Here is a 23,913-nt window from a genome sequence, read left to right as displayed (position 1 = left end):
GCTAAGTGAAGATCTTCTAAATTAGTGAGATGCCATTTCCTCTCCAACTTACGGGTTATCTGCTTTAAGCTACGGGTTTGTGAGTTATACCACGGAGTCAGGCACTTCTGATTTAAAGCTCTCTTTTTTAGAGGAGCTACAGCATCCAAAGTTGTCTTCAATGAGGATGTAAAACTATTGACGAGATACTCTATCTCACTTACAGAGTTTAGGTAGCTACTCTGCACTGTGTTGGTATATGGCATTAGAGAACATAAAGAAGGAATCATATCCTTAAACCTAGTTACAGCGCTTTCTGAAAGACTTCTAGTGTAATGAAACTTATTCCCCACTGCTGGGTAGTCCATCAGAGTAAATGTAAATGTTATTAAGAAATGATCAGACAGAAGGGAGTTTTCAGGGAATACTGTTAAGTCTTCTATTTTCATACCATAAGTCAGAACAAGATCTAAGATATGATTAAAGTGGTGGGTGGACTCATTTACTTTTTGAGCAAAGCCAATAGAGTCTAATAATAGATTAAATGCAGTGTTGAGGCTGTCATTCTCCGCATCTGTGTGGATGTTAAAATCGCCCACTATAATTATCTTATCTGAGCTAAGCACTAAGTCAGACAAAAGGTCTGAAAATTCACAGAGAAACTCACAGTAATGACCAGGTGGACGATAGATAATAACAAATAAAACTGTTTTTTGGGACTTCCAATTTGGATGGACAAGACTAAGAGTCAAGCTTTCAAATGAATTAAAGCGCTGTCTGGGTTTTTGATTAATTAATAAGCTGGAATGGAAGATTGCTGCTAATCCTCCGCCCCGGCCCGTGCTACGAGCATTCTGACAGTTAGTGTGACTCGGGGGTGTTGACTCATTTAAACTAACATATTCATCCTGCTGTAACCAGGTTTCTGTAAGGCAGAATAAATCAATATGTTGATAAATTATTATATCATTTACCAACAGGGACTTAGAAGAGAGAGACCTAATGTTTAATAGACCACATTTAACTGTTTTAGTCTGTGGTGCAGTTGAAGGTGCTATATTATTTTTTCTTTTTGAATTTTTATGCTTAAATAGATTTTTGCTGGTTACTGGTAGTCTGGGAGCAGGCACCGTCTCTACGGGGATGGGGTAATGAGGGGATGGCAGGGGGAGAGAAGCTGCAGAGAGGTGTGTAAGACTACAACTCTGCTTCCTGGTCCCAACCCTGGATAGTCACGGTTTGGAGGATTTAAGAAAATTGGCCAGATTTCTAGAAATGAGAGCTGCTCCATCCAAAGTGGGATGGATGCCGTGGACACCACTCAGACAGCCAGCAATTCAAGGAGAACATGCGGCTAAACATGTCACTCCCGGTCTGATTGGGGAGGGGCCCAGAGAAAACTATAGAGTCCGACATTGTTTTTGCAAAGTTACACACCGATTTAATGTTAATTTTAGTGACCTCCGATTGGCGTAACCGGGTGTCATTACTGCCGACGTGAATTACAATCTTACCAAATTTACGCTTAGCCTTAGCCAGCAGTTTCAAATTTCCTTCAATGTCGCTTGCTCTGGCCCCCGGAAGACAATTGACTATGGTTGCTGGTGTCGCTAACTTCACATTTCGCAAAACAGAGTCGCCAATAACCAGAGTTTGATCCTCGGCGGGTGTGTCTTCGAGTGGGGAAAAACGGTTAGCGATGTGAACGGGTTGGCGGTGTACACGGGGCTTCTGTTTAGGGCTACGCTTCCTCCTCACAGTCACCCAGTCAGCCTGCTTTCCCGGCTGCTCGGGATCTGCCAGGGGGTAACTAACGGCAGCTAAGCTACCTTGGTCCGCACCGACTACAGGGGCCTGGCTAGCTGTAGAATTTTCCACGGTGCAGAGCCGAGTCTCCAATTCGCCCAGCCTGGCCTCCAAAGCTACGAATAAGCTACACTTATTACAAGTACCGTTACTGCTAAAGGAGGCCGAGGAATAACTAAACATTTCACACCCAGAGCAGAAAAGTGCGGGAGAGACAGGAGAAGCCGCCATGCTAAATCGGCTAAGAGCTAGTAGCTACGCTAAGCTAGTGGATTCCTAAAAACACGCAAAGTGAATAATGTGTAAATAATTTAGAGGTGATTCAGCAGAAGGAGTGCTTTAGTTAAGGCACGTAAAGATTACACTGGGAAACAAATCGTAATCTAGATAACTAGATCAATCTAACTGCGCAGATTAACAGCTAACAGATACAGAAAAACACCGCTGTGCTCCGGAACAGGAAGTGATACAATACCGCAGTGAGAGCCAACCACCAGTAGAGGCAAGCAACCATGTGATCGCAGATCAGGAGGTGGTCGTGAGATGTTAAAACACAGCTCGTTATTCCATGTATACAAAATGATGCAGGACGCACGATTAAACTGAAATTCTGTGCGATCCAAAAAATTCTCGCACGAATGAAAAATCAGCTGAAAAAGGGCCAAAACTCGCACTGGCACCAGTAGATCATGGCAGTGTTCTATTTATTTGACACCGGTTATAATCAGATGGTTATCTAATTGCAACTTGGCTTTTTTTTTTTTTTTTTAAATGCCTTTTTTTACAAATAAAAAATGGCATATTTTACAAAAAATGAATCAACCAATCAGTGTTAGTGCACATTTTACCCAGAATGCCATCTGTCTGTGTTTGTTACAAAACTTCACAATTAGTGCATTATTCAACGTTAAAAGATATATGTTATATCTTAACTTTGCACAAATTGCAGAATTGACATTAATGGAGTTATTCTATCAGTATTCATTTTATTTATATACCCAGGGTTGGAAGGGTTACTTTAAAAATGTATTCCGATACAGTTACTAGTTACCTGTTGCAAAATGTAGTCAGTAACGTAATCCAAGTACCATAATATTAAAGTAATGTAATTTGATTACTTTCAATTACTTCTGAATTACTCCAATATCAAATAAGCTAATACAGACAAAAGAAACTAAATATAAATAGTCTTGACCACATAGTACAGTTTATTAAGCAAAAGTAAAACTGTTTCTTTTACATGGCATGCTCTGTTTTACTTCATATTATGAATTAAGAGCACCCACAATATTGTTTTAAACACACAGTGTTCACCTGCTAAATTTTCAACAAAAAATGCCAAACAAATGAAGGATAATGAAAACTCAGGTGGTGTGCGGATGAATTTGTAATTAAAAGTGGCTTGCAGAACAATATACAAAACAAAAAAAAATTCTGCTACTTTTTCAGTAAACATAAAATGATCTTACTTTAGTCTTTCACATGGCATTCACACCATGTTTAACATATCAGTCCACTTACTGAACTTTCAAAATAAGAACAAAAGCATAATGAAAACCATTAAGTAAATCCTGTCAGTAAGGAGGCGTGGTCGCCATTTTACTTCTGGGCAAGTTCGTGATTTGCGAGCATAGAAGTTCAAGAAACAGGTGGAATATGCCGGAAAGCTGCGCATGTTGGCAAAACCACAAACGGAGGAACAAGGGAGACAATATTTCCTTCCATAAGTAAGTGGTTTTGGTTATTCTTGTCACTTTGTCTGTGATATTTGGATGATAAACAGCTGTATGTTTCCTGCCGTTCCTGTGTCGCCAGATGACACGGACCATTAACTCTTCACTTATGTCTAGTTGATATTTTCCACTGCTAGACCAATGTCTAGTTAGTGATTAAAATTGTTTGACAAGACTGGGATTTTTTTTTTCAATTGCACTTTAAAATAATGAGATTATAATGACCCACGCTCTGGGCGCTCACAGTCACACCCACACATAGAGATGTGTACCCACACCACTGACTTCATGAATGAAACTCGGTCAATAAAGGATAATTGTGTAAAAATATAATATGTATATAAATGTACTGTAATGGTTTTAGGAGCTGTGTTGAACAGCAGCTGCAGCAGGACGCCTCAGCTCAGCAGCTTGAACAGCGCAGATCCGTGTAACTTTCAACACTAATATTTGGGTATGTGTGTGTGTCAGAGTAAGTTTAATACTTTCCTGACATAATTTAATTTTACTAGCTCGATATCCAGGTCAAAATGGCATTTTAACACATACTTTGCGAGCATTTTTCTGAGTGTGTTCAGTCGCGGATCTCCATAGAAAATGCATTTAACATCCGGGTACTTCATCAATATTTTGTCCGGTTAGGAGACGTCATGTCGCTGTCCATGAAGGGACGTTTTTGTTTCAAAGAAAAAAATATATGTTATATACAGATATAAAATGCATTAAAATTGTAATCCTGTGAACTAATCCCCATTTTCACTAAATATACCTGTAATCTGAATACGTCTTTTTTTCTGTAACTGTAGCGGAATACAGTTACCTTTTTTTGTATCCTAATTACGTAACGCCGTTACATGTATTCCGTTACTCCCCAAGCCTGTATATACCAAACCATAACTCAGCACTGCTTTATTTTCCAAGACCTCCGCCTGATGGCAGCGTTGTGATTGAGTAGAGAGTTGAGCTTTGTGGCTTCTCTCAATTGCTTCTGTGCTGGAAGCCATGTAGTAAACTGGAGCTTCCAGCAGGGGTAGGACGCTCAAAGACAGAAGTGCTAACTCATTGTTTGGGTCTGTTGTCGCTTTTGATGCTTCCAAAAGCGATCGTGGTGTTAAAACTCAAAATCAGCTTGTTAGTAGTTGCAAGTGTACCACAGACAATACTAGAATTTCTGAATCCCGGTTTACACTGTCCAGGGCAGATGGCAGACAGCGTGTGTGGCGTCGTGTGGGTGAGCGGTTTTCTGATGTCAATGTTGTGGATCGAGTGGCCCATGGTGGCGGTGGGGTTATGGTAGGGGCAGGCATCTGTTATGGACGAAGAAACTCAGGTGCATTTTATTGATGGCATTTTGAATGCACAGAGATACCGTGACGAGATCCTGAGGCCCATTGTTGTGCCAACATCCAAGAACATCACCTCATGTTGCAGCAGGATAATGCACGGCCCCATGTTGCAAGGATCTGTACACAATTCTTGGAAGCTGAAAATGTCCCAGTTCTTGCATGGCCGGCATACTCACCGGACATGTCACCCATTGAGCATGTTTGGGATGCTCTGGACCGGCGTATACGACAGCGTGTACCAGTTCCTGCCAATATCCAGCAACTTCGCACAGCCATTGAAGAGGAGTGGACCAACATTCCACAGGACTAATGGTGCCATCTTGGGTTTAAAATAGCGTTTTCTGTTAATGTGTCTGCATGTAAATCCAGCTGTATTATTTATTTATTCGCTGAAAATGCAGGTTGTTGTGCATTTGGATGCACAAATAGACACAGCAATGGCTTCAAGATGTACAGATTCCCTTCAGATAATAAATTCAGATAAATCAAGTCAGCCATGTAGGATGGAAGCCGACTTCATCGTCAAAGCTTTGTGAGGTATAAACCAGATATTCACAGTCACTGGACAAAAAAGTCCCAAAGTTATGCATTCTTTTCCATGTAATAAACACCATATATAACTGATTTTGTACATTGGATTTTTCACTCACATCGGATAAAATGTCCTGTCCGATCACAATGTATTTCCATTAAAAACCTAGAGCATGTGGGACCGGAGACATTTCCGTGATTAAAAGTCCAACTGTTTATTTTTTCACACCGTGCTGAGACTCAGACCTGCAGCCTGAAATGTAGCTGTTAAATCAGACACAAAAGGCTGTGATTTGACAATTTCCTGTTTTCACTTTCATATTATAACAGTTTCTGCAGTGCGCACACTGATTACAAATGGATCAGAAAAGTCTGCACATTTAGAACACTAAGTCAGAAAAAGATGAATTGTACAGCTTACCTTTGAATTGAAGGTAATTATTGTAGAAATAAAACCTTGTTGAGGGTCACATTAGTCAAGAACGAATCATAATCCAGAGACGGAAACTGTCACACACATCATTGTATGACATGGAGTTACAGAGCAGCAGAAGCACAAAACAGGCTTTAAATAATTAATAAATCATCATAAATTGTAAATGGATGTAAATGTGATAGCTTAACTATTTTATATTATTTTGATAGTACTTGTACCTGGATGTGTTCCTGCATGTGGTTAAATAATTTTTTAAAATGTTGAAAACAGAAAAGGTTCATTCAATAGTTCAGAGCAGTTGGACCCAAAGTTGGTACCATGTTCTGAGTTGACACTATTCTCTCAATTAAGGCATTCTAGGCATTAAGTGACCCTTAATTGGAGTAAGGAGTATAAGATTTATGAGTTGGACCTCGTAGAGAAAAAAAAAATGGACTCAATGGCTGGAATCCAAGATTTACTTGTACATATTTTTAGCTGGAGTCAGTATTCCAGCCCAACAACAAACCAATGATTGTGATTTCAAATCTGTATATCTGACTTCTGCAACACTTCCTCTTTTAAATATGTTGCAAAATGATTTGTACTGGCAGGAAGGGGCATGGTATGAACTGAGATTGGTGTGGAATAACACTGGTCATAAAAAAAATACATCTTGCATAGATTTGAGAACTCATACAGGGTCATTTTGGGGTGCTGAATCAGAATCTGAGCTCAATTCCCTCTATCACATCCCGTTTTTGTTTTGTTTTGCACAATCTGCATATTCCATATTGATGGATTACACAAAAATTGCTCATTCACTCACAAGTTTGATGCCACTAATCATGCACAAAAGTTTCAAAAGCATAGTTTTTTAACCAGGTTTGCAAAATGTGAATAAGAGCCGAACTATCGTTTATGGCACCAGAGAGGTGTGCAACACTGCAGCCTTTGCTTCAGTGCTTGATATTACAAATATGTTTTCATATCGCAAAAATGTGATGTGATTGCCAAAATGCTAACACCAGATTCAGATTCAGTGCCCCCAAATTACCCAAAATCCTTTGAAAAAAACTCTATACAAGACAAATTGTGTTGACCAGTGTAATGAGTGACACTTTAACTTTCACATTCAGTGTCCACTGCACTCCAGCACTCTTGGCGGTAAAACAAACTGAACAAGCTCGATGTGCAAGAACAACACACTTTGAAAAAAAATGAAGAAAAACATCTATAAATGCAGAAACCACTGTTTAAATAAGACACAGCTCACAGCAATAGAAGCGAAAAAGGAGTGGAAAAACTAGTGATGGGGAAAATGTAAATGTTGAAGCATTAAATACAGTTTAAAAAAAGAAAAGATTTGATCTAAAATGTCTTGCAGAGGAAAAACCCATATACAAGGTCTATTAGAAAAGTATCCGACCTTATTATTTTTTTCAAAAACCATATAGATTTGAATCACGTGTGATTGCGTCAGCCAAGCTTGAACCTTCGTGCGCATGCGTGAGTTTTTTCACGCCTGTCAGTTGCGTCATTCGCCTGTGAGCAGGCTTTGAGTGAGGAGTGGTCCACTCCTCTCGTCGTTTTTTTCATTGTTTAGGAATGGCTCAGAGACTGCCGCTTTGCTTGATCAAAGTTTTTTCAGAAACTGTGAGGCACATCCAATTGGACACCATTCAAGAAATTCAGATGGTTTTTGGTGAAGATTTTATGGGCTTCAAAGAGATTACGGAGTGTTACTGTCGCTTTAAGGACGGCCCAGAGCGACTGGTGGTGCGCCGCGCTCCGAAGCCGCCATCGACACGCTGAGCGACCATTTCATTTCTAAACGGATGACTGTATGGATCCGTGACCATCGTGTGCAATTTCTCTGATTATCACAAGAGCTGGACATCAACCATTTTCCAGCAGATTTCACTTTTAACAAGAGATTTTGTCATGGAAAGCCGAGCGGAGGCTTCGCGCGTCACGATGGATTCGCTACTGGAACGAGACAAAACCACCTCCGTTTTGGTCTCAGAGGACAGCTTTGAGATGGCGTTCAGACAGCTGTCGGTGGTTTTTTCATCGAGTGATTATCCGAGAAATTGTGGATGTGCCTGGACATGCCAGAACATGTCCTGTGAGACTTCATCATGCGTTGCTTTGCACCATGCGGCACCGCCGCAACGCACGAAGCCACTGCTCCTCTTTCCATGACAAAAACTCCTGTAACAGTGGAATGTGCCGTTCATTTCCAAACTGGACGCTGTGTTTTATCCGAGATGTCATCTGGCTAGCACAGGAATTGTGAAAATACGTGGACATCAGCACTTTTTCGGCACATTGAGACAGACGTGCGGAGGAAAACCCACTGCGACGGGCCACTGCAGTCTGCTTTTAGAAAGTGTCACTCCACAAAGACAGCTCTCACTAAAGTAGTGAATGATCTTTTGAGATCAATGGACTCAGACACCCCCACAATTTTGGTGGTGTTGGATCTTAGTGCTGCGTTTGATACTGTGGATCATCATATTTACTCGAAAGGCTAGAGAATTATTTTGGGATTACTGGAAGTGCCCTTGCATGGTTGATGTCATACCTGTCCAGTCATTCTCATTGTTTTTTGTACACTAACACTACTTCTAATCTTAGTGATATGAAGTTTGTGGTTCCACAGGGATCTGTTCTGGGCCCCCTGCTTTTTCCCTGTATGTAGCACCCCTTGGGTGTATAGTGGTGTTTTGGGATTGCCTTTCATTGCCTTGCATTGCTGATGATACTCAGTTGGGATTGCCCTGCATCAGTGAGAAGCTGGATGTCTCGTCATTTCCTGCTTTTGAACTCTGATAAGACTGAAATGATGGTTCGTCCAACGAGACATCGGCATCAGTTTGACCAGATAGCGCTTACTTTAGGTTTGTGTGTTATATATCATACGGACAAAGTGAGGAACCTTGGGGTCATTTTAGATCATGCATTGTCCTTTGACCTCCACATTAAAGACATCACAAGGACTGCTTTCTTCCATCTGTGATATATAGTGAGGATCCGTCCTATCCTGTCTATGGCTGATGCTGAGACCATGATACATGCATTTGTTTCCTCTATATTGGATTATTGCAATGTTTTATTTTCTGGGTTGCCGTAGTCCAGAATCAGGGGTCTTCATTTGCTACAAAACGCTGCTGCCAGACTCTAGACATGAAGCAGAAGGTTTGACCACATTACTCCCATTTTGGTGTCTCTTCACTAGCTGCCTGTCTGTTTCTGCGAGATCAGATTTTAAGGTCCTGCTACTGGCCTATAAAGTTGTTCACAGACTGGCACCACCCTACTTGGCAGATCTACTTAAGCCCTACATAACGGCCCAGGCTGTGCGCTCACAGGACGCAGAATTGTGCTGTGTCCCTAGGGTGAATAAAAAGTCTGTGGGACATAGAGCTTTTTCCTATCGTGCCCTGGTCCTGTGGAATTATCTCCCTGTTTTAGTGAGGCAGTCAGACTCTGGAGATTTTTAAGTCACATCTGAAAACGCATTTGTTTGCTGAATTGGCACAGGTTTTACACCGGATGCCCTTCCTGACGCAACTTCACATTACGTGGAGAAATGTGGCAGAGGTGGGATTTGAACCGGGAACCTTCCACACCGAAACCAAGTGCATTAACCACTTGGCCACCACCCCTGCACATTTGCTATTTTATATGATTAATATATATTTTTTACTATGCTTTTATTTTTTTTTTTTACCTGTTTACCTTTTTTTTATCATGTTTTTAACCTTTTCATCATTTTCTTTGATTTTTTTTTATTTGTTTTTGTTTCTATTATTGAGTTGTTTTATGTGAAGCGCCTTGAGACAACGCTGTCGTGATTTGGCACTCTAAGGTTAATAAATTGAAATGAAATCAAATTGAACTTAATTCTGCTTCAGTTTGTTTGTTGCTATGTTCAACAGTTATCTATTCAAAATGGGAGGAAAATAAACAAACACACACAGCTGGAATGTCCAGCGAGACTTTTCATCATCGAGAAAATATTGCTAATCATATGCAAATAGATTCATGACATATAGACAATGTGCACTGACGTCACACACAACAGGCGGGTTTGTGTATGCAGCCATAATGAACAACAAGCTCCATGTACACCACAGCATGGCCGATGCTGGATCGACGGTGGATAAACAAGCGAATTTGTCTGATATCACTAAAGTGGTTCATCCTGAACATCAGAAGAGGTATTTAGAGAAAATACAGAGAATCAACATGGATCCCTACACTATTTCCCTCGAGACGTTCACCAGTTTTACCCATTTTGAATGTCAGCCAGACATGCGGTATCCAGACATTTTCAACTAAATTTTTCAACACTCCATGACACTACACAGGAGAAGCCCTGGAAGCATATAAAGGTTTGGATGCCAACAGCTTTTTTGCGGTTGGATGGGTGCAGAATGTGGTCATAAATGGTAAAATGGTAAATGGACTGCATTTATATAGCACTTTTCCATCTGCATCAGACGCTCAAAGCACTTTACAATTATGCCTCACATTCACCGTGATGTCAGGGTGCTGCCATACAAGGCACTCACTACACACCGGGAGCAACTTGGGGATTAAAGGCCTTGCCAAAGGGCCCTTAGTGACTTTCCAGTCAGGCGGAGATTTGAACCCATGATCTTCTGCACTCAAGCCCAACACCTTAACCACTAGACCATCACCATCATTAGTCGGGTTACTGATATTTTGACACACCCACAAGCAGAGACGTGGCAGAAGACATTAAACGCACTACACTTCTCTCTCATGGTAAAGGCATCATGACACTTAACTAAACTGACTAAACCAACTGAACTAAAAACACAATAAATCAGTAACACTAACGACACTGTTAAACTAACATGAACCACTATAACAATATTTACAACCCCAAAACCCCAAACTCCCACGGTGCATTGCAGCACAATGTCCATTGTTTAGTGGTTCGCTAAAATTACTAATTTCTCCAAAAATATTAGTCCCATCAACTTTCCGTTTTCACACCGTTCATCCGTGACCAAAAATACATAAGCATACCAAATGGTAAACGTAAGCTCTCGCCAGTTTCTGCATGTTCAAAGCTATACATACGCACATGAAGAGGCCACTTGGCTATTATAATATGCGTAGATATCAGTAATGGCAATATAGACTATTACGCAGAACGCCTACTTTTTATGTACATTTTCTTCCTTTGTTTTTGTTGTGATGGAGGTACTTCTTAACGACAATCTCAAAAGCCAACATCAGCAGTAAAGTGGAAAATGCTCATCAAACACAGCCGTGAATCATAAACTCTAAACGCTGTCAAAACCTGTCTTGCTAGTCAGAACCAAACATAAGATCATCAACTTACCCTTTTCAAATGGCTCTTTGCTGTTTCCAGGCCTATCATGAGTCAAGACTACTCTCAAAATAAATTGTAACAACAGCATGGCACTATAACATAACTCACAGAATGCACCAGTCTATTTTGTGTTTTTTTTTTGGGGGGGGGGGGGGGGGGGTCCATGTTATCACTATGTTTGTGTTGGGGACAATGTCAAGGTACTTCTTAAAAACAATCTAACAAACAAAAGGCAGGTGGTAGCTGTCATTGTATAGTTCATTTTTTTTGGAGTCAAGATCAAGGTTTTTCTTCAACACAATGCCCAAGGACAACAGCAAGTGCCGGCTGTGATCGTACAGTGGTCAGTACTCTCTGTTGTGGTTGCAGCAACCCAGGTTCATATCCTGGTCACTGCAAGGTTTGTATTTTTTACAAGCTGTTAAATGTAAAATGCGCATTCAACAAAGTCACAAATCACCAGGTCTTAAAACGTAATTCATCATTCTTATCACTCAGAACAAACCCTAACTTCACCACCTAATCTTTGTCAAATGGCCTGTCACAATTTTTAGTCGTGACATGACCCAAGGCTCCTCTAGAAATAAGTAATAATACCCATATGGCACTCAAGAGTAATACACAAAAGATCTCAAATTACTTTTATCACTTCATTTTTGTTGAGGTCAAGATGAAGGTAAATCTTCAACACAATGCCCAAAGACAACACAAAGTTCTGGTACTCTGTGTTGTGGTCGCAGCAACCCAAGTTTGAATCCTGGTCACAGCAAGGTTTGTATTTTTTTTTACCAGTGAATGGAAAAATGCTCATTCAAATGAGTCACGAATTACCAAGTCTAAATGCATAAGTCATTATTCTTATCACTCAGAATAAACCCTAACTGCACCAACTAACCCTTGTCAAATAGCCAAATGCAATTTTCAGGCCTGACATGACCCAAGGTGCCTCTAGAAATAAATACTAATACAAATTTTTTTCAGCTCAATGTCCAAAAACAACAGCGGGTGCTGGCTGTGTTCATATGGTGGTTAGTACTCTGCGTGGTGGTCACAGCAACCCAGGTTGGAATCCTGGTCACAGTAAAGTTCATATTTTATTTCCCCAAGTGAAAATTGGAAAATGCTAGTTCAAAAGAGTCACACATCATCAAGTCTAAATGCACAAGTCATTATTCTTATCACTCAGAACAAACCCAAACATCACCAACTAACCCTTGTCAAATGGCCGTACACAATTTTCAGGCTTGACATGACCCAAGGATATAAATAGTAATGTCAATAATGGCTAATAAAGAGTAATATTGGTGTAGCAATATTACATACACACATACATATATTTCACAGAACATCTCAAGTTACTGTTTATGTACATTGTTTCACTTTGTGTCTGTTGGGGTTGAGGTACTCCTTAACCACAGTCTCAAAAAGCACCAGTACCAGCATTTTATTTTACCAGCTATTAAGTGGAAAATGCTCATCTAACACAGCCATGAATCATAAAATCTAAATGCTGAAGGAACCTGTCTTGTCGCTCAAAACCAACCATTACTTCACCCATTCACTCTTGTCAAATGTTCCTTCTGGATTTTCAGGCCTGTCATGAGTCAAAGCTACTCTTGAAATAAATAGTAACAACAGTATAGCACTATAGCGTAATTAAAAGAAAGCCCCAATTTAATTTTTGGTGGGGGTTTTTTGGGGAGTTGGGGGGGCTGTTGGGGACAATCATAAGGTACTTAACAATAATCTGAGAAAATCATGTAGTGGTTAGTACTTTGCGTTGTGGTTGCAGCAACCCAGGTCTGAGTCCTGGTCACAGCAAGGTATTATTTTACTTTACCAGTTGTAAGTTGAAAAAAAAGCTTTTTTAGCAGAACCGTGAATCATGAAGTCTAAATGTTCTGGACCAGGGGTGAAAGTAAGCTGGAACACACCGGTGTCATGGTCTCAGCGTTCCCCTTGCCTGAGATACCAGTGGCAAAACACATAATGTACTCATACACTTAAATTTCAAATCCAAACAAATTGAAATCAATGAAAAATACAGTGACTATTTTCTATGGTTGATGAGGTGAAAACTCCTGAATAGTATGCTTCACCTACCATATCTCACAGCATGTCGTGATTCAGCATTACGAAATATAAATTAATCTACTGATTCGTGATACTGTCATGAAAAGTGCCAAATTTTCATTACGGGAGTAGAAATTTATTCTAATACATTCTGTGACGGGTGCATGAAATGAAAAGCAGGGTATTTGAGGGGGGGGGGTATGGTTGTGGTTAGGATTAGGGTTGGGGGGAAGGGGAGGGTTAGTAATAGTAAGATAAAAAACAACAACCCCTTCATGAAAACCTGACTCATTTTGTGACGGGAGCATGAAAAAACTCGTGAGACTGGGTTGGCTTAACAGATAACAGTTGATAAGAGAAAGGGGAGCTACTGGCCAGATGTGTTCTCGTAAATGGGATACCTCAGACTGGGGGAGCACTGAGACTGTGGATGCTGTCTCTAGTCTTCTTTTTTTAGTTTTTTCTCTACTTATTTACCAGTTTATTGCTACAGAAACATTTTATAAATAAAAGATAATCAAAATGAGCAGACTTTTTGTAGTATAACAGGTGTCCCGATGAGGTGAGCTCCATCGTCCAACAGTTATCTTGGACTTTCCACTTTTTGAGATAAATATAAAGTTACACAGAAACCTTACAGAGGATAACATACAACAGCAAAAACAACACACTCAATAACAGTGAGAACTATTTAAAAAAAAACCAAGCAAACTGGAGCAAGGACAGAAACAGATTGTTGTGTGGGCCGCTGAAGAGGAGGTACTGCTGGCCCACCACCACCAGAGGGCGCCCTGCTTGGAGTGCGGGCTCCAAGCACAAGAGGGCGCCAGACCCAGAGGAGGTGACAGCTGTCACCCATTACTCCAGCTGTCACTCATCTACACCACCATATAAGCCGGACTGCAACTCCACCTCCCCGCCGAGAAATCGACTACCAGTACTAAGGTAATTTCTCTGCTGACTGACACATTGTGTAACCAACTGAACTTCTATTGCAGCCGTTTTCCTGAAGTGTTGCCTTGTCTGGAGGATTGGCGTTTGGTGTGACAGTGACGGCTTCACCTCGCACCCCGTCCCAGATAAGTGGTTGATCAGGAGCTGCACGAGTGTGTGTGATGTTGGAGGTGGAGGTGCTCCCTCCTAACGGTGTCTGGACTGTTAATCACTGAGTGTGCGGACTCACACTCACACATCATCTTTCTGTTTTCTGCCAGCAGTACCAGGGTCGACAGCCGAAGACAGAGGCCACCTGGGGACTCGGGACTTGGCGGCTCCGGTGTTCTTCAGGCCGTTGGTGGTGGAAGCCGTGTGGGACGCGGCTTCTCTCTCGTCGGGCGTCTTCTATCTTCGAGCCTGCCCACACGTCACCTGGTGTTTATTGACTGTGAACATTAAGACACGTTTCGTTGTGTAATATCACAACATTAAATTGTTACCTTTTGGCTTACTCATTGTCCGTTCATTTGCGCCCCCTGTTGTGGGTCCGTGCTACGACACCTTCACAACACAGATATACAGTGGCCTACAGCCAATACACAGGGGTACTCCTCGGAAGAGCAACTTTCACCCCTGCAACACAAGCCCTTTCAATTTTCGAGTGAAATAAATGTTAATTTGATGAATACATGAAAATCACACAATGTGTTGAAGTAGATTTTATTGTTCCGATAGTTAAAAAGAAGTTAGATACTTAATATCAAGGATTTGAGAAATATACTGGATGATTATCATCCTTGTTTATGCATAGTACAGTACCTTATTACTGAGACATATTACCTTATCGCAATCAAAAAGCCTGCACTAGCATGACTCTGTGCCACCAGCAGGTGGTAGTTCATTTTCTCTTTTGCTGTTATTTTCAGAAAGTAGATGGTGTCTACTTTATCACTACATTTGTGTTTGGGACAATTTTGAGGTAATTCTTGACAATCTCAAAAAACAACAGTGGGTGTTGGCTGTGATGGTATAGTGGTTCATACTCTGTTTACAGCAACTCTAATGCAATTCTGGGTTACAGCTTTATTTTATTTTACAAGCTGTAAATTAGAAAATGCTAAAGTTACAGAGCCACGAGTAAGAAAGACTAAATGCTCAAGTCACCTTTCTTATCACTCAGAACCAACCCTAACTTCACCAACTCACCTTTGTCAAATGGCTGTGTGCAAATATAAGGCTGCCATGACCCAAGGCTCCTCTCAATATGAACAGTGATGACAGTATGGCACTACAGAGTCATACACAGAATGCTTCAAATTATATAATGGATTCAGATGTATCACCAAAATTTGTCTGTTATAATCGAAATCCGTTATATGTATAAAACGGTCAAAATCTATGGGGACTCCTGAATCGGGACCTGCCTCTTTTAATGACCGGGTCAAAACCTCACCTGAAGAAAATAAACACCTGCCTTAAATAAGCACAGGACACTGTGCATTTTTTTTTAAGTCAGCTGCAGAGTGATACCTTAAAATCCTATGCTTCTGTAGCTTGTGGCCATGCAATGAATTCAACGTGCGCATTATTAGCCTTTAAAGTTCTCCATCATATCTTAATGCAATTTGCTCCATCAACAGTGGCTTTTTCTGGATTAATCTGTCCCTCAATGAGCTCCACTTCTTCATGCAATCAACCTCCAAACCAATGGTAAGGTGTACATTTTCCCTCCATTAATTGTGGGTTATTTGAGTGTCTTTTTCCGACTCTGTGTTGTAAAGTTGGTCAAATTTGCAAACTTTTCTGCCAAACATATTTGATCCTTGATTGAAATGTAATTGCCGTGTGCACTGCAAAAACTTTTATAATATGACAGGAGAGGAAGGAGTGAAAATGTAAAAGTGATAAACCACAGCCCATTGCCATCTCCGATTTAGCAGGTGCACAGATTTGCAACGACGCAGAGGGCTCTGATCTAAAGCTGTTTGGTTCACCACACCCACGGATATGTGTGAAACTTAACACCATATTACAGTGCAGGCAACAAGCAGCATTTTGTTCACAATTGCCGGCCTTGAATTATGGCCTGCCTCATATAGGTTCCCTGTCTGAGCATGGTTTGAAAAATATAAACAGCTGGTCTTTTAATCAAGGAAATACAATACCCACTTTCCTCGAACTGGTGAGTGCCTGTGCTGAACTTCATTTTATACTGTTACTGGGCATGTCCAGGCTGCCCTGTACAATTTTTTGCGAGGGTTTTTTTAATGGAATACATTACGATACGATGATGTTTTGTCCGATATGAGCGAAAATCTGTTATACAAAATCCGTTATATACGGTGTTTATTACATGAATAATGTCAAGATACTTTCTAACAACATTCTCAAAAGGCAACATCACTGTGAGTACTCTAAGTTGTGGTCACAGCACCCCTTGTTTGAATCCAGGTCAACAATGTCATTTTGTTTTAATTGCTGTAATTTGTAAAATGCTTATTTAACAGAACCATGAATCAGAAAGTAACCTCATCCACATCATTCTTTATTGCCTCAAACTGATAAGTACACAGTTAATATTTATGTCTAATTAGAATCAGACATGTTACCTCACTGGTGTCAAAACCCATGAAACATACCTGTGTGAACTAAACAGCAGCTTTTGACCATCAACAACCATGCTGATGTCCACCTGTTATAACAAGTTACAAAGAAAGTTGTTTCCCTCCTGCAATTTTATATTAAAAATGGACCCATGTTATTATAGGTGCTTGGGTTTCATTCGGGGAGAATTTATCTTCATGACACAGTACTGGGGTGACATCACAGGAGCACAAGGATTCTGGGACAACTTCAACAATAAGTCACACTGATTCCATCAAATGGCAAATTTTATGCTGGTTCTCGTGGTGAGCTTGTTAAAGGTTTCTCAAGTTTTGTCCAAATGTGATTGTAAATTAAGAAATGCATGTGGTGTTGGATGCCGTGCAATCACCCTTGGGTTGTTCCCTGCCCCCTCCAAATCTGTTGCCACGCCATTTTGTGATCCTGCGACAGTTTCCCAGTCTTCCAAGTCATTTGTGTCTCCTAGCAACCCTGTGTCTCGTCATTCCTGCAGTCATTGACACCTGGCCTTTATATGCTACAGCTTATTGTGGTTCCTTGCAGAAACATTGCGCTCCTGCGTGATGTGCACTGTGGTGAATATCTTAGCAGCCTGGATTGCTCTAAACTCTTCCTGCTATGCTTGCTGTTTTTGTTTTGTTTTTTTGTTTGTTTGTTTGTTTTTTACTCTGCCCATGGCCTTTGTGAGTAGGCAGTTTGAGACATCTGCTTACTTTTGATTTGGAGTTTTCAGCAGCTGTGGGCTGTTCAGTAATTTGAAGATGGGCCACTTTATTTGAACTGAGAGTTAGCTGAACTTTTTGTGTTGTCCCACTCAGATGCTTTTGCCTCTTGAACTAAAGTAGATTATCAAAGTCCATCCATTTTTGTGTCCATAAAGAAGTGATATTAAACACATCCCTCCTGGATCACCTGAGCTGCACTTCAGCTGATTCTTTTTTTTTTTTTGTGATCAGCTCACTATTTTTGTTATTGGACTAAGACATGTTCATCCTTTATTTAATTTTATTGTTTTTTAATGGACTGAGGATTGGAAAGGAATGTCCATTTTTCTCCTGAGGACTGAGATCCCTGTTTTCATTGACTGTTAATCCTGGTGTGAAGGACGCCCTGTGTTGATGATCCCTGACCATTCTTCACCTGGGTGTTGCTCGAGGTACGGCACACCTGCAAATAAGATGTTAACCTCTTCCTTGGGTCACTCATTTGCATTGAGGCAAACTCATCTGGCTCCTGAGACAACAACATGACACCATGAGGTCTCGCAGAGCAGGGGGGACCAGGAGTGAACATGGCTACCTTACACTAAATCCTGGTCACCCGTTGGTCACCTCAGCCAATCACTCAGCACTGTGCTGTGTGTGTGTGTATGTTGCCAACCATTAAAATGCAGGTCTTTTTAAACTCTCCACAGAAGTTACACTGCATGTGGTAGTCAAAAGGCTTTCACTCCCCAAACATCCAAGGATACTCAGGCCAGAGGCCCGGGTTTCAGCCGACTGGTCAGAGTGTCTGCATCCATACTGGTGATTTGTGAGTTTGTGTCCTTGGAGGAGTAAGTGGGAGAAATGAAAATCACAGCACAGAGCAGCTGCTCCACATATAAATGTTTTAACAAGACATGACTGCTATATGTAATATATTCACCTTTTATATCGTTACTTACAATTCCGGCTCCACACATCAGCAAAAAGCTTCCCAAGTTCTTTCCTACTTCAGGAAAAAGTGTGTTTCAAGAGATTGCCTCGGAGACAAACATGGATCAACTTAGGCCTGGTTCACACGGCAGGATAATTAGGCCGATATGAACCTGATCTTCCCCTTCCTACAATCTTAAGGATGGCCCGACAATCGTGATGACGCTAAAGATAATCTTACCAGATATTCCTTTCATGTGTGGTGTGTCAAGAGCACTCTGATCTGCTCGATAGGACCGCCTGGAGCGCTTCCGATCGCAAATCGGGGATATTCAACATGTTGGATTTTTTGTGGCCCGATATCGCAGCGTGTCGTGTCCTCCGATCACAAACGAGCAGCCTGCTGAATGTGACGTGCAGCCAATCAGAAAGTGAGGTGACCGACATACAGAGCGGAAAATAAAATTAAAACAGCCATTCTGACTTACCAGAAAGGTCCGGTAGTCGTGCTGTCTCCACTCCTTTAAAGAACACTTTTTCTTTTGTATCGTTTTTTCCCTCTGTTTTAAATAGTCCACAAAGTACCTCCGTTTGTTTACTCTGAAGTCACGTTTAATCTCGAGAGATTTTGCGAGATTTCCTGTCCTGAACTTAAATGTCCGTGTGTGAAGTCTGTTTTGTGTGTGGTGTTGTCTTTACCGTGTGGCTGAACACCACACACTGTACGACCAACCCTGTTAGATCCATGATTTTTATCTTCATGTGTGTGGTCTCTCAGGTTTGGAAACCTAAAGATAAATTTAAAATCCTGCTGTGTGAACCAGGCTTTAGCTGATCACAGTAGACCTAGGCTAACATTATCATTTCTTAAAATCACCTCTCAAATGGCAGTTTTTAGAAGATACTTTATTCAAGAAGAGTTCTAGGGAAAGCCTGCATAACTGAGGAGGCCATGATTTTTATGCAGGACAATGCACCATCACATGCATTCAAGACTCCAGTGCTTGGCAAGCTAGTAAAGGACTCAAAAATGACAGAATAATGACATAGTCCCCTTCCACATCTGACTTTAAACCCTACATGTTCTCCCAGTGTTCTGGTGAGTTCTCTCTGGGTTCTCTGGCTTCCCACTTCCAAAGACATGCAGGTTAGGTAAATTGGTGGCTTTAAACTGTCCATCAGTGTGAATGACATGTGAATGCATCTGACTGCATTGTCTATATGTGGCCCTGTGATGGACCCTAGGTCTGTTCAGAACGTACCCTGCCTCTCGCCCAATAACTACTGAGATAGGCTCCAGCCCACACCTTTGATTGGAGTAAGCAGGTATTGAAGATGCTTGCATATTATATTCCTTTTAAACAAGTTCACATAAAGGTCTCAGAGGACCCCAAAACATGTCTCTGAAGTTTCTTACTGAAAAAAAAATTTCACAGGGTGCCGTTCTACTACGATCACCCATGATCCAAAAAAGTGCAAAAATGGGATGAAACAGCTAAATGCAGCTTGCCTCCTAACAGGATGGCTTCTAAAGTGTAAACCTGGCAATCCACCTGAGAACCAAAGAAAGGAGCTGCACCTTCGGCCAAACATGAACAAAATCCAAACGTTGCTTCGGCTTCAAATTTTTACCTCATTGGAACACGATCCACCATGTTTCAAGCCATAGTCACAAATACACCATTTTAAGAAGTCTGAACATGACTGGAGCCGTTAGGACTACAAATACCACAAACTATCAAATATTTTGAGAATCAGGATGAAATAAAAAAAAAACTGGATCCCGATTTCAAATCTGGTGCAGATGATGGCCGGAACTACTAAGTATGCCAAGTTTCTTCAAGATTGAGAAAGCTGGGTCAACAAGATATTATCATGCTTCAAAACGTGCCCCAATTTGTTACTCGGGATTAAACAGGAAGGAACGGTGCTCTGTGGAATAGCCACATTAGCCGCACCTTCTTATCAGACTGAAATGGAACACAGTGGTCACCCCATTTATATGGCCTACTTCAAAAAGAATGAAACCTAACTGCTGATTTGCATTGCATTTGTCATGAACAAGCCATTATTTTATTTAGCACCATCCAGATTTATCTATGAGTTGCCTATAGTCTCTTTGACAGGTACTGAAAATTTCATGGTAAAATTTGGCACGGTTCCAGAGATATGCACAAAATTTACCCCAAAAATAGCACTTTTTTCATCAATTTTTTTGTGACATTGATATTTACCATTACACTATGTAACAAATTTTTATTTTTTGTTTTGTTCCTGGGTACACAGTGTGTTTTCCTAATCTGTTATGCCTTAAATAAATACAAAATAGCTGTTATTCCAAAGAAACTTTGCTTCTGTGATCAGGACAATGATATTTTGAAATTTGTCTGTTTTCAAGAATATTCTCGATTCGCCTTCACTACTACTGAGTAGTCTTCTAGAATATTCTTTAACTGCTAGAACTGTCCAGAATTTTCTAGAAGTTTCCAGAATTATCTAGAAATTTCAAGAAACTTTTAGAACTTTCTAGAACGTTAAAAAAAATTAAATCAAAGTTTGTGCTGAATGTAGTCATTTTTCCATAGACTTTAGACATAAGCAGTTAAAATATAACACTTAGAAGCCAGGAACAAAAATTGTGTTACATAGTGTTATCATTTAAAGCTGAATGTTAAAGAAATAACCTTGTATTTTGTCAGTTTGTTTGTGCTTCATGCTAACACACAGTAATACGTTTTTGTAAAGGTAGAAATTTCATTTCCTAGAAAAAAAAACATCATGTTTCTAAAGCAAGGTAAAACTGTTGCAAGCGTAACGCTGAGAATAAGTCCTTGATTTATTTGTGTCAAAACCTTAGCTATATCTCCTTCTCTGCTTCAATAGAATAATTATATTACTTGTTCAATAATACCAGGAACTAATGGGCAGAATTTCTTTGTTTCAGGCTTCTGCAGACTAAAGAAGATACCTCCAACTGTTGTCGCAAGCGTTATGCTCTAGCACATTATAGTATATATACACTGATTAATTTCTAGCAATGACTGAACCGAGACCATTAGAAATATTGAAACTCTGATATATATAACCATACCTAAAATGATAACATTTCACAAAAAAGACCACTTTTAAATTTTGTTGGTTATGTCACACTTTGGCTTCATTATTTTTGAACTAGGCCATATGACATGAAGGCTGGGTGTGAAAACAACCTGGTACTCTACCAGTGACACTTGCATTGCAGTGCTTTGTGTCAGGTGGACCATTGGGCCTTCATATTTAATAGTTGTGGTGATCTGATTTAAACCTTTTGTGAACTCGAAAGCAATCAAAATGGCCCCATGTAAGAGAACGTAAAAGATCTAACCAGGAACGGACCTATTTATTCTGGCCAACACCAAAATGGGATGGGTTCTTACTCCTTTTAACTGCTGAGTGCTTCACATTGCCGAAAGCCTTTCGAATGATCCTGCTAGCAGACAGACAAACGCTGGTGATTACTTATCCTCACGTACACTGACACTCTGGGTTATCACAGCAGTAAGGAAGTGATATATTTAAAGTTGAGACGAGTCCAACCATCACACAGCACTCTCCCGGAGCAGCGGGACAGTATCACCCGGCAGCTGCATCTCGTCAAAGTGCTGTCAAGCCGGCTGAGTGCGAGTGTGCACGTCTGTCCCCTCCACCCACACTTCAAAACAACCTCTGCCTCCTCCTCCTCCTCTTTTAGAGTGCTTGACTGAGCGGCAGGTCTGATTTGCCCTCTGTCACTATGTCGGCAGCACGCCAAGATGCAGACACATTGAGAGGAATTCCTCAAGGTGCTGATCTGATTCAAGCTGACAAGGGCGTTTGGGTTTATTTACAAGAAAAGCCACCGCTCTTCACTTTCCTGTGTCAATCTCTCTGCGGGACATTATAGTTTTCCTCCTCATGTTACTTTGACTGGAGGATTGAAGCAGCAGAACACAGAAGGTTAGATTATTTTGTTTCGGGCCTGCAGGACAGTGTTTTTGGTAAGTAGTTAACTTTGGCCTGACAGACAGGAGGGCTTCTGTTCTTGACCTTCTCTGTGAAATATCAGTGTTCACTGTATTTTCCTCCACAGTCGGACACAGTCAGGTAGAGTGCACGCAGTAAATTAACTTAGCTCTGATTCGATGAGGCCGGTTCTGCTTCAGCCATCTAATTAAATTAAAACATAGCCAATGCATGCTCGAAAATCTTACAATGATTGATCAACATTGGATCCAGACTGATTTTCCTCAATGTGAGGTGGAGTAATTGATGCCAAATATATTAATGCACTCCTTATTTTAACCAGTGACCCTTGGCGATGACTGGATGTCTTTGGTACAGTAGTGTTTCAGATAATAGTAGTGCTATGTGACGAAAAGATTAATCCAGGTTTGAGGATATTTCTTATTGTTACATGGAAACAAGGTACCAGTAGATTCAGTATAGTCTCACAAATCCACAAGACCAAGCATTCATGATATGCACACTCTTAAGGGCTATGAAATTGGGGCTATTAGTAAAAAAAAGTAGAAAAGGGGGTGTTCACATAATAGGTATGTGGCACTGAGTCAGTGAGTTCGTCATTGTTGTGGAACAAACAGGTGGTAAGCAGGTGTCCCCTATGTAAGGATGAGCCATGTTGAACATGTTTTTCTCTTTGAAAGCCTGAGGAAAATGGGATGATCAAGACAATGTTCATAAGAACAGCATAGTTTGATTAAAAAGCTGATTGGAGAGGGGAAAACTATACGCAGGTGCAAAAAATTATAGGGCTGTTTCAATCTACAATGATCTCCAATGCTTTAAAATGGACAAAAAAAAACCAGAGACGCATGGAAGAAACAGAAAACAACCATCAAAATGGATAGAAGAATAACCAGAATGGCAAGGCTCACCCACTGATCAGCTCCAGGATGATCAAAGACAGTCTGGAGTTACCTGTAAGTGCTGTGACAGTTAGAAGACACCTGTGTGAAGCTAATTTATTTGCAAGAATCCCCTGCAAAGTCCCTCTGTTAAATAAAAGACGTGCAGAAGAGGTTACAATTTGCCAAAGAATGATCGCTCCACCCATGTGATCTGCATCACCCCAGAGCAACAAGCCCTCACGTCAGAGAAGGTCATTTGGGGCAAACGGATGTTGTATCCTCAGAACAGGAGTGCAGTGACTGTGAGGCGAGTGATTGTAAACTAATTAGCACTAGTGACAATAATGAGGACAGTAGTGGTGCTCTCTCTGAACTTTGTTCCTTGCAGAATACCAACCAAGATCCCTGCTTAGACAAACAGGCTCACACCAATATGTCTGATGCTTTTCGAGGAGCTGCAGATCCTAGTTCCTCTCGTAGTCCACATGTTGCTACTCACCCTGATGGAGACTCAAGTGTTCCGATCCACATAGAATCCAGAGTGAAGCAATGTAGCTTAGACACACGCTTAA

This window comes from Thalassophryne amazonica, chromosome 9 (assembly GCF_902500255.1).
Source record: "Thalassophryne amazonica chromosome 9, fThaAma1.1, whole genome shotgun sequence".
Taxonomy (NCBI): Eukaryota; Metazoa; Chordata; class Actinopteri; order Batrachoidiformes; family Batrachoididae; genus Thalassophryne; species Thalassophryne amazonica.
The sequence above is the reverse complement of the archived record's forward strand: the minus strand, read 5'-3'. Positions refer to the sequence as shown.